Raw genomic sequence first — 11476 nt, 5'->3', positions numbered from 1 at the left:
ATCTTCACCTAGTACAAGATGAGGGTTTGACAAAAGTGATAATTATGGATGTTTTGCCTGAGACAACTGGAGCAATGAGCAAGGAACAAGGGGAGGTAACAAGCAGTTGTTATGAAACATGTAAGGTGGTATGTAAGTTATTTGTCTCAGTCTATAAATGTATGGATACATTACCTTAACCCTTTGTGTGGCTGAGAGGACAGCAGAAAATCCCACTGCTGACTGAGCTGCCCTTGGCATTCCTGTTAGTGTACCTGTAATGAGGGAGCCAGGGCACTAGTACTGTGACTTTGAGGGCAATAAAGCTGGCTGAGTGCCTTTGTCACTGAACTGTGCCTGTGGTCTTTGAGGTATGGGCTGCACTATCTGCTAGTGCTGATAACACTCAAGCTCTAAAAACAAGCATTGAGCAGCTGCAATAGCTTAGTAGCCTGAATGGCATTACTGTGGCAATGATGTTCCAGCCTTCAGCCACTTAACAGTTAAAAGTGCCCTTAACTCTGCCAAATAACTTTCAGATAGAATAGTCAAATTTGTAATTGTAACATATTTGCATTGTAGGTTTTAGGAATGGAACATGCCTACTAAGCCTTAATTGAGTAACTTTCTAAAATGTAGGTATGGGTAATACCCCCTCGCTCAGCTAAGGTAGGTTGCGGTCATGAATAAACTTAGATCTTGACAAAGTGGATTTAGAAAAGAATGGGATTGTTTTGCAATTATTCAATAAAGAGAATCTTTAATGTAGTGTGTACATTCAGTCAAAGAATATTAGTTTGACTAGAATAGTCTCTATTTTCTAAGTAACTTCCAAAGTTCCCTTGTACTTGAGCATATACTACTACCTTTCATTTCTATACTACCACCTCTGAGGCTATCAAACTGCTTTGCAAAGCTGGATTATTATCCCCATTATATTTTTTAGTACTGTAACTGAGCAAGACCATCAAAGTTGAAAACAGAATTTAGTGCTTTTGACCCTCATATGGTCATGCTGTGGGACTTTGCTTCCCTTTAAACTTTGCTGATCACCAATGGCTTGGTTTTCTGGTCATAATTAGACCTGGCAAAACACAGCTATTCTGTTCTGCTGTAGAAAATTGGGCAATGATAGTAAAGAAACAACTTCTTTCAGAAGTCTCTTTACTCTAAATGACAGTCTAATGGTATCTTTTCTATACTGTGCATAGCACAATAGGGGACTGTACTAGAAAATAGTTTGCTGGAGTCTAGCAAAACATACTGAACATGTTGTCTTCTGTGTTTAATGTTTTTCCTTTCCTTATATATAATAGTTTCTGCCATGTGTGTCCTGAATATTCCATGCTCCCCAGAGTCACTGAACACTTTTTTTTTTTTTTTTTTTTTTAAGAGATCCATTTCTATCACCTAGAACAGGGGTGGGCAAACTATGGCCCGTGGGCCAGATCCAGCCCATCAGGGCTTTGGATCTGGCCCATGGGATTGCCACCCCCGTGGTGGCGTGGGCCCCACATCCCTGCAGCCCCTGGGGGGAGGGGCAGAGGGCTCCGTGCGCTGCCCTCACCTCCAGGCACTGCCACCCTACACACACACCCCACAGCTCCCATTGGCCAGGAACAGGGAACCGCAGCCAATGGGAGCTTTGGGGAAGGTACTCGCAGGTAAGGGTAGTGGGTGGAGCCCTCTGCCCGCCCTCCCAGGGGCCGCAGGGACGTGGTGCCGGCTGCTTCCAGCAGTGGCGCAGGTCCAGGGCAGGCAGGCAGGGAGCCTGTCTTAGCCCTGCTGCACGCTGCTGCCACTCCAGATAAGCAGCACCGGGCTGGAGCCCACACCCTGAATCCCTCCTGCACCCCCAACTCCCTGCCCTGAGCCCCCTTATACATCCCACACCCCTCCTGCACCCCAATCCCTTGCCCTGAGCCCCCTCATACACCCTGCACCCCTCATGCCCTCCAACCCCCTGCCCTGAGCCCCTTCCTGTACACCCCAGCCCTACATTCATGGCCCTGCAAGCAATTTCCCCACCCAGCTGTGTCCCTTGGGCCAAAAAGTTTGCCCACCCCTGACCTAGAACACATCTTAGTGTATATGCAGTAATCAGTTTAATGCTGGTTATTAGCTGAAATTTTTAAATATTTTTGGCTCTGATATCTTCTGAGAAGTGGTTTCTGCTTCATAAAAATCAAGGGAAGATGAGGATGTAGAGATTTCTGACATTTTGACAAGGGGGGGGGTCTCCTGCTTATGTTCAAACCTTTTCTCTCCTCCCCAGCTCTTGGGCTTTATTACATTAATTGAAGAAATCTGAAGTTTTCAGTCTTCTACCACAGAGCTGCTGTGATTATTGAAATCTAAGAGGAGTAACATGTATTTTCAACTATAGATGTTGTCTTTAAAAAATCAGCTTCTTAAGTGGCATAATTAGGAAGTACATGAAATCTTATTCTTTATAAGTGTAGTAAAAGACTTCCATTCATATAACAAACTTTTGGCTTATGCTACCAGAAATAGGTGTGAACACCGTAGAAATCAGGGGGTGTCAGGGTTCCCTCCCCACTCTGAACTCTGGGGTACAGCTGTGGGGACCCACATGAAAAACCCCCTAAGCTTATTTCTAGCAGCTTAGGTTAAAAACTTCCCCACGGCACAAATCCTTGTCCTTCTACGGGTATTGCTGCCACCACCAAGTGATTTAGACAAAGATTCAGGAAAAGGACCACTTGGAGTTCCTATTTCCCCAAAATATTCCCCCAAGCCCCTTCACCCCCTTTCCTGGGGAGACTTGAGAATAATATACCAACCAATTGCCTTTAATAAAAGTACAAACCAGACCCTTTATCTTTAGGACACTAAAACCACGTAGGGTCTTAAAATAACTTTATTATAAAGAAAAAAGTAAAAGAAGCACCTCTGTAAAATCAGGATGGAAGGTAATTTTACAGGGTAATAAAAATATTTAAAACACAGAGGATTCCCCTCTAGGCTCAACTTCAAAGTTACAAAAACAGGAATAAACCTCCCTCTTAGCATAGGGAAAATTCACAAGCTAAAACAAAAGATAGTCTAACGCATTTCCTTGCTATTACTTACAATTTCTGTAATTTTAGATGTATCATTTCAGGATCTTTTTAGGAGCTGGTTTACCTGCTTGGTCTCTCCCTCTCTCTCTATCCCAAGAGGGAACAAACAAAGAGAGCACAAACAAAACCTTCCCCCCTCACCCCCCACAGATTTGAAAGTATCTTCTTTTCCCACTGGTCCTTCTGGTCAGGTGCCAACTAGGTTAATTGAACTGATTAATCCCTTACAGGTAAGTGATCCTGTACCTCTGGCCAGGAGGGATTTTATATTACTGCATACATAAAGGTTGTTACCCTTCCCTTTATTTTTATGACATGGGGCTTAAGGAGTATTGGTCCTAAATAGAGTTGATTGGGAATTTTCCAACAAAACACATCAGAAAATGCCAATTTGTTGAAACTGCTCAAAAGAAAGGTGGTTTTGATGACTTTCCAGTTTTGAAATTTTATTTTAAAAGCACTGCCTTCTTTAAAAATTGCTTTCTACTTTCCATGTCTTCACTGACATAATACAACTCTCTAATTTCATACCTATATTTTCAAACATTTTTTCATTTGGATGTTTTGTCTAGAAATTTGCAACAGAGATATTTACTTCTGGACTCCTGAAAGTATTTGCTCTAGTGAGCATGAGGTGTTTTTTTTTAAAAATTCTGCTCAGGAAAAAAAGGAATAGCAGGTGAGCGAGGTGGATGTACTTAACAGGGGGTTGCAAAAAAACAAAACAACAAAAAAGCGTTGGGGGGGTAGGGGATGGTGCTTTGATGTATGAAGGAAGCTTGAATGTTTTATATTAAAAATTTACATCTACCCCATTTTTCCTGGAAGACCAAACTGGAGACCTAGTAAGACCCGGACAGCAGACACTAAAAGTGAAACTGGAGTTAGCGGGGACAGTGATTTTTGTTCACTGTTCAAAATTCTACTTTGACAATGTCTAGTGTAATTAAAATAGCTTTATACACAGTTGGCAGAAAAAAATTGTTTTTGTGAATTCAGCAATGCTATCTTTCCAGTTTAGGTCTGAGAACCACTCAGCAATTTCAAGGTAGCAAAAATAGATGTCAACTGCTCAGCGGTAGGGGAAGTCCAGATGATTCCCTCCCCCCTCCCCCCCTTTTACATAAGAAAACACCACCACCCTTTAAGTAAAATGGGCACAAACTCAATTTCATGTGTCTGCAAGTCACATTTAATTTGGTTCTGTTCTAAGGCCTTGTCTACACTGGCAAGTTTCTGCGCAGTAAAGCAGCTTTCTGCATTGTAACTCCCAAGATATACACACAGAACCTGTGCAGTTGCAGTGCTGTGTTTAACACACCCCCCCCCTCCCCACAAGAGGCTTACAACTTTCTGCACCAGGGGTACAGTGCCACTGTAGACACCCTGGTCAATTACAGCGCTGCAACTGGCCGCTGGGAGGTGTCCCACAATGCCTGTTCTCACCTCTCTGGTCACCAGTTTGAACTCTACTGCTCTGCCTTCAGGTAACTAACCATCATCCCCACCCCTTAAATTGCTTGGGAATTTTGAAAGTCCCCTTCCTGTTTGCTCGGTGACGTGTGCAGTGGTCTCAGCGCATCTTTCTAGGTGGCCATGCCTGCTGCACGCACCAGGTGATCCCCCGCTTGGAGCAATGCCAAGCTGCTGGACCTCATCTGCATTTGGGGACAGTAGGCTGTCCAGTCCCAGCTGCGCTCCAGCCCTAGGAATTATATTTGACAGATTTCATGATGCATGACAGAATGGGGCCATGACCGGGACACATTTCAGTGCAGGGTTCAAGTGAAGAACCTGCAGAACGCCTACCACAAGGCAAACTGCCACTCTGGTGCTGCACCCATGGTTCTACAAAAAGTTGGACACGATACTCAGTGGCGACTGCACCTCCACTGCAAAGGCCACTATGGATACTTTGGGGGCTCGCGTGCCAGTCGAGTGGACTGCGCCAGGAGGAGGAAATCTTGGACAAGGATGTGGAGGGGGAGGCAGAGGACAAGTCTGAGGTCAGAGATGTATGCAGCCAGGAGCTCTTCGCAGCTGATTTCCCCTGCAATTACTCACCAGTTTGGGGGGTCTTGTGGCTCATGGGTGCTTGCCTGGCAGCAGCCAATTAGTGACAGGTATGTGAATAGTGGCTGTGTTTTAAATCAGTTTTAAATCAGTGGTCTCTGTGTTGCAAACAATACTACTTCTGTAAAATGTTGCATTTTGGCTTCACAGATATTACCTTGAGAGACCAGCCTCCCTCTTTGTTATTGCTGGCTGAACGGCTGCACAGAATTAGAAAGTGGCCATGAAGAACTAAAGAGGACTTTCTGTGTGAGGTCATGATGCACTCTGTGTCCAAAAAACAAGAATTAAAGGAGTAGTGGGACAGCGAGAAGAGGGACCAAAAGGAGACCGCAGCACACCAGAAAGAAGCCACAGAGCAGCTCTTAAACATTAGGGAGTGCCCAGTGGACACACTCAAGGCACTACTAGCGCTGCAAACCGAGCAGCTCCATGCCCGCCATCCCCTGCAGCCGCTGTCACAAAACTTCTTCCCATGCACCCCCCAGACACTGCCAGCACACTCTTATCAACCTCTTGGCTCCAGTCTGTACCCTATGAATTCCACTCCTGCTCCGTCACAGTCCAGCCCTGTGGACTCCCAGTACCCACTGCACTCAACACCTATCTCTCTGCAGTTTAGCCCTGCTGAAGTACAGTACCCGCTGAACTGTACTCCAAAAGGAGAAGGTTGGATAGGATACTTGGACATACACAAATTTTTAAACCATCCCAGCACCTCACCTCCTCCTGAGATCCCCCATCCCCATCAGTATTGATGTGTTTTTTTTTTTTTTTTGTCTCGCTCTAGTTTTTTAATAAAAGAATTGTTTTGGTTTGAAAGCAATCTTTATTCCATTAATTGAAAGCAAACAGAGCCCTGCAAAGCAGCAGGCAATTTTTTTTTTTTTTTTAAAACACACCTTCATAGTGCATCGTCTGCACTAATCACAGTCACCTCCAAGCCTTACAAGCACTGCACTCACAAGCATAACAAATATTAGTGGCTTTCAGCTTCAAATTGCTGCCTCAAGGCAACCATGGTCCTTATCCCGCGCTGCGCCCCTCTAATAGCCCTGGTCTCGGGGTGGGGGGGATTGATCTAAGTTACGCAACTTCAACTACATGAATAACGTAGCAGAAGTCAACGTACTTAGATCTACTCACCGCAGTGTCCTCATGCTCGCTCTGGTGGAGTACCGGAGTTGACAGGAGAGCGCTCAGGGGTCGATTTATCCCGTCTAGACTAGATGCAATAAATTGACCCCCGCTTGATCGATCGCTGCCCACCGATCCGGCAGGTAGTATAGACATGCCCTGGCTGTTCAAATTCAGCCTCCAGGCTCTGAGCCTCAGCGGTCCAGCCCCACGTGAAGCTTTCCCCTTCCCTTCACAAATATGATGGAGCATACAGCACGCACCTGTAAGCATAGGACTATTGTAATCTGCCAGGTCCAGCCTCCCATATAAGCAGCGCCAGCAGGCCTTTAAACGGCCAAAAGCACACTCAATAGTCCATCTACACTTGCTCAGCCTGTTGTTGAACCACTCCTTGCTGCTGTCAAGGTGCCCAGTGTATGGCTTCATAAATCACAGCATTAAGGGGTAGGCAGGGTCTCCCAGGATCACAATGGGCATTTCCCCTCTGGTGATCTTCTGTTCCGGGAAGAAAGTCCCTGCTTGCAGCCTCTTGAACAGGCCCGTGTTCCGAAAGATGCGTGCATCATGCACCTTTCTGGACCAGCCTGAGTTAATGTCCGTGAAACGCCCACGGTGATCCACAGGCACCTGGAGAACCATTGAGAAATACCCTTGCAATTAATATACTTGGTGTCTAGGGGGTGGTCCGGTGCCAGAATTGGAATATGTGTGCCATCTATCACCCCTTCGCAGTTAGGGAAGCCCATTTGTGCAAGGCCATCCACGTCACACATATTGCCCAGAGTCACGGCCTTTCGGAGCAGAATGCGATTAATGGCCCTGCCCACTTCTGTCACCACGAGTCCAACGGTCAACCTTCCCACTCCGAACTGGTTAGTGACCGATCGGTAGCAGTCGAGTAGCCAGCTTCCACAGTGCAATCACCACGTGCTTCTCCAATGACAGGGCAGCTCTCATTCTCGTGTCCTTGCGCCGCAGGACTGGGGCGAGCTCATCACACAGTCCCATGAATGTGGCTTTCCTCATCTGAAGGTTCTGCAGCCACTGCTCATCATCCCAGACGTGCATAACGATGTGATCCCACCATTCAGTGGGTGTTTCCCCGAGCCCAAAAGCAGCGTTCCACTGTGGTCAGCACCTCCATGAATGCCACAAGAAATCTCGTGTCATAGCTACTACGCTTGGCAAGATCAAGGTCACACTCCTCTTGCCTTTGTAGTTTAAGGAATAACTCCACTGCCACTTGTTACGTGTTCATGAGAGCAAGCAGCATATTGGTCAACAGTGCGGGATCCATTCCTGCAGACCAAAAGAGGCAGAGCGCGCAGTACACAAACCGTTGAAAGATGGCGCCAAATGCGGACGGAAGCACAGGGATTGCATCACGGGGCATTGGGACAGGATGCCACGCGACTCCCTCCGCCTTCCCACAACTCTTCGCGGCAGAAGAGGAAGAGATGCTCTGTGGGATAGCTACGCAGAGTACACCGCTCCAAATACCGCTGCAAGTGTGAACATGCTATTGCGCAGGCAGCTGACATTGTGAACACACAACGGTTTCCCTTCAGTGCTCTCTGAGCAGCGCTGTAATTGCCAGTGTAGACATACCCTCAAATGAGACTGAAAATGTTGGGATTCCATCTTTAATATTTCTCATTCCATTCATTTTCTATATTTAAAAAAAAAAAAAGATTCTGTATGAGCACTTCAAAACTACGGCAAGGTTTAAACTCATACAGACTATTTTTTTCATCTAGAGAATGCACACAATATCAGTGCTCTGTTATGCTGCCAATTATGTTCTAAATGAAGTGTAAAGTATTTGAACAGTAGGTTACTGACAACATTCTCTTCTATAACACTACATCAACTCTGAGAAACTAGTAATTCAGGCTAATAGCCTGCACTTTTATGGGGTCTCTAGAACTCACATGCATGCTTATAGTTAGAGCCTAGGTCCAATGTGATCCTCAAGTCTCATTATTTAGGTAATAACCCAACTTATACTTGTATTTGAGACGCTCCTATGTAGTAAAAGGTATCACAATACCCCAACATGGAGTTAAGAAATTACCATTTACAGACTGAGACAGAGATTAAGTGGTTTGCCCACTATCAAAAAAAGCCACCTTACCACCTAAAATTGAACCAGATTTCTCAACAGCTGAGTCCACTGCCTTTACCATCACACCATCTTTCCTCCTCTGAACTCCATTTATTTCTCCAGGCTTTTCAGTCTGACCACATCAAGAATTTTTGGCTTTTTCATTTTTAAATTGTTTCTATAATTTAGGCATGCACTTTGAGCTGTGATCTGTGTATTTTAGAAGTCTAAATTTAAGTTTGTAGGAGACAGCCACGGATGTAAAGGGCTTTTCCAAAAGAAAAATAATTAAGGTGCTCTCAATTTTTACTGATGCAAGAAATGTTACATCTAAATAAATACAGCAGGAGTCGGTGTAAAGAGCACAGCAGTTAATGTCTGAATGGTGTGTGCTAGTTACCAAGCTAACTGCAACTCTGACCCTTGCTGGTCTCTCCAAGAGCAGCCTCTCTAGGTCTCAGGCCTCTAGCCCCCACCCATCTTTTGGTGTGGAATCACGATTCTTCTGCTCTCAGACCAGCGACACTGGGTTGCAGTCCCCTGCCTATCAACCATGATTATCTCAGCAGGTCTGACTTATATCTAAGACTCTGCAGTTCTGTTCCCTCCAGGACAACAATGGCCACCACAGACCAAACAGCCCCATTAAAGTATTTATTTAGAACAAAAGCATTTTAGCATCTAAAATAAAAAAGCAAACAATATGCATGCCTGGCATCTCCCTACAGATTATTTGACAGAGTTTCTCTGTCTGCTTGTCTCCCTGTCAGAGCTCACTGGCAACTCCCTGGACTGCCCCTGGCAACTCACTCCTCTTCAGAGGAATCAAGTCACTTTTAATTATTTAGTTTTCTTTTGGTCTGGTAATACCCAGCTTTGGCAATACAAGGTTTGCAGCTGGTTGGAGAATAGTAAGCTAACGGCTTACCTCATCATCTTCCAAGTGGGTGCTTGGATGTTCTTATCTGGGAAGCTATTGCATCATTTTCATTCAGACCCCACTGAATTAGAGCATTTTATGTGTAAACATTCCACTAGCCTCAATGTAAGTTAGATCAATACAGTCACATGAAATACTGTGTATTGGGTTATTAGAAACATCCCCTTAGTGACTTGGTCACCTACAGTGTTCATAAAATTCTCAGTACCTACAACATATCAACTACACATCTGTCAGTGTGAACACAGGAGGAGGAATTTAGTATGGCACAAAGGAATAGCTAGCAATAACTGAAAGAAGACTGTTTAAGGTAAATAGCCAGAAAACTTTCCTAACAGTAAGATGTATTGGAGTGTGGTATCTAGTATCTTGTTCAAGGTAACGATGGCAGTCCCATTCCTGTAAGCATTTAGAACTAGACAGGAAAAAGTGCTAGGAGACATGAAAGAACAATCACATTTACAGGAGAGACAGGATTTTTTCCACCAAAAATGGACCACCATTTTTATAAAAAGACTTATAAATTACCTTCCCTCTCGTTCACAATTTCATCCCTGTGGCAACTGTAGTGATTGCTTATGTGGAATAGTAGTATTAGGAAAATAATACTAGTAACTCTAATGCAACGTGTTTTGCTCTTTTGAGAGCATACTGATTTTGCTTTTTTATTTTCTCTTCATTATTGCATTTTCTCCCACAGATATTCTTCTCCCACAGATGGATGGCAGCTCCAAAACCAGGAGACAGATCCTGTTTCCTCACAGTGGCCATTAGCACAAGCAATTAGGTTGGCTCCTCATTTTCAATTTTGATAGGCCTCCAAGGTTCCCATTTCTAATGAAGACCCTGCAAGCTATAAAAGCAGCCAGAAAGCATGTGACTAGTCAGTTCTTCAGACCAGGGGTTGGTTCTCAACTCTTTTCTTTCTGAGGCTCCCCCCAACATGATATAAAAAGTCCACGGCCCACCTGTGCCACAACAACTAGTTTTCTGCATATAAAAGCCAGGGCTGGCAATAGGGGGTAGCAAGCAGGGCAATTGCCTGGGGCCCCAAGCCACAGGGCCACCACAAAGCTAAGTTGCTCCGGCTTTTGCTTCAGCCCCAGGTGGCAGGGCTCAGGGCCCGGGCTTCAGCCCCATGCGGTGGGGCTTCGTCTTTCTGCTCTGGGCCCCAGTGAGTAACTCAGGCCCTGACAAGAGGTAAGTGGGGGCAAGAGGAGCAAATAAGGAAAGGAGAACCTAGTCTGACTAAAGCCTTTAAGCAGAGAGTATTAAGAACTTGAGTCAAAACAAAAAGGTTCTTTAGTTCTCTTCCCTTCTTACTACTTATCAGTGAAAACTGGCATTTTCCACAGATAACATTAAAGAACAATACATTGTGTTGAGAAGACCATAAGAATACTCAAATTGCACGAATTTGAGGAGCCTCTAATATCTGAAGGAGCCTACAGGTTGAGGACAGAACAAGGGACATCGAGTTTAATAAAATGTAAAGCTCAACTTCTTAAATTCTTAAGAACTTCAGAAAATTTAAAAGTATGGTGACAATTTAAAATAAAAGGGACGGAGAAACCAAAACTATAGCTAAAAATAAGACAGACAAGTTATTCTGGTGGGACCTCGTTAGTGTCTGGTCTGACTGAATAGGAACTGATGGCAAGAAATCAATGTACATGCCATACGCATGTCCATGAAGTGTTTGCAACCCTGATCTAAGCTAACAATGCTTCTGGCTCTGTGTAAGACACCCCTCCTCCCCCCCCCCCCCCCGAAATGGAAATGTATGAAAACAATTTTATAAAAAAGTAACATTTAGTTAAGTTACAAAATATTACAAACTTAGCTTTTCTTGAAAATTAAATAGATTAGCAAAAAGCAAGATTTGTAAGAAATATTTTACAAATGATTTACATACAAGAAAGCTAATATGTCAGATATTCACATATATGCAACCAACGGATAATTAAAGTACCAGTTGGCAGCATGAATTCTAAAACTTGCCACTGCAGTGGGCTCTACTATTAATATGAATAAGGCATAGAGGCAGCGAACAATTTATAAACTTTTTTTTAAAGTCATCCTTTAAGCTTGTTTAAAAAAAAAAAAAAAAAAAAAATCAGAATGCACAATTCCTAGCATATTGTACTAAAGCTTCTT

This window comes from Emys orbicularis, chromosome 5 (assembly GCF_028017835.1).
Source record: "Emys orbicularis isolate rEmyOrb1 chromosome 5, rEmyOrb1.hap1, whole genome shotgun sequence".
Classification (NCBI taxonomy): Eukaryota; Metazoa; Chordata; order Testudines; family Emydidae; genus Emys; species Emys orbicularis.
Note: the sequence above shows the minus strand (reverse complement) of the source record.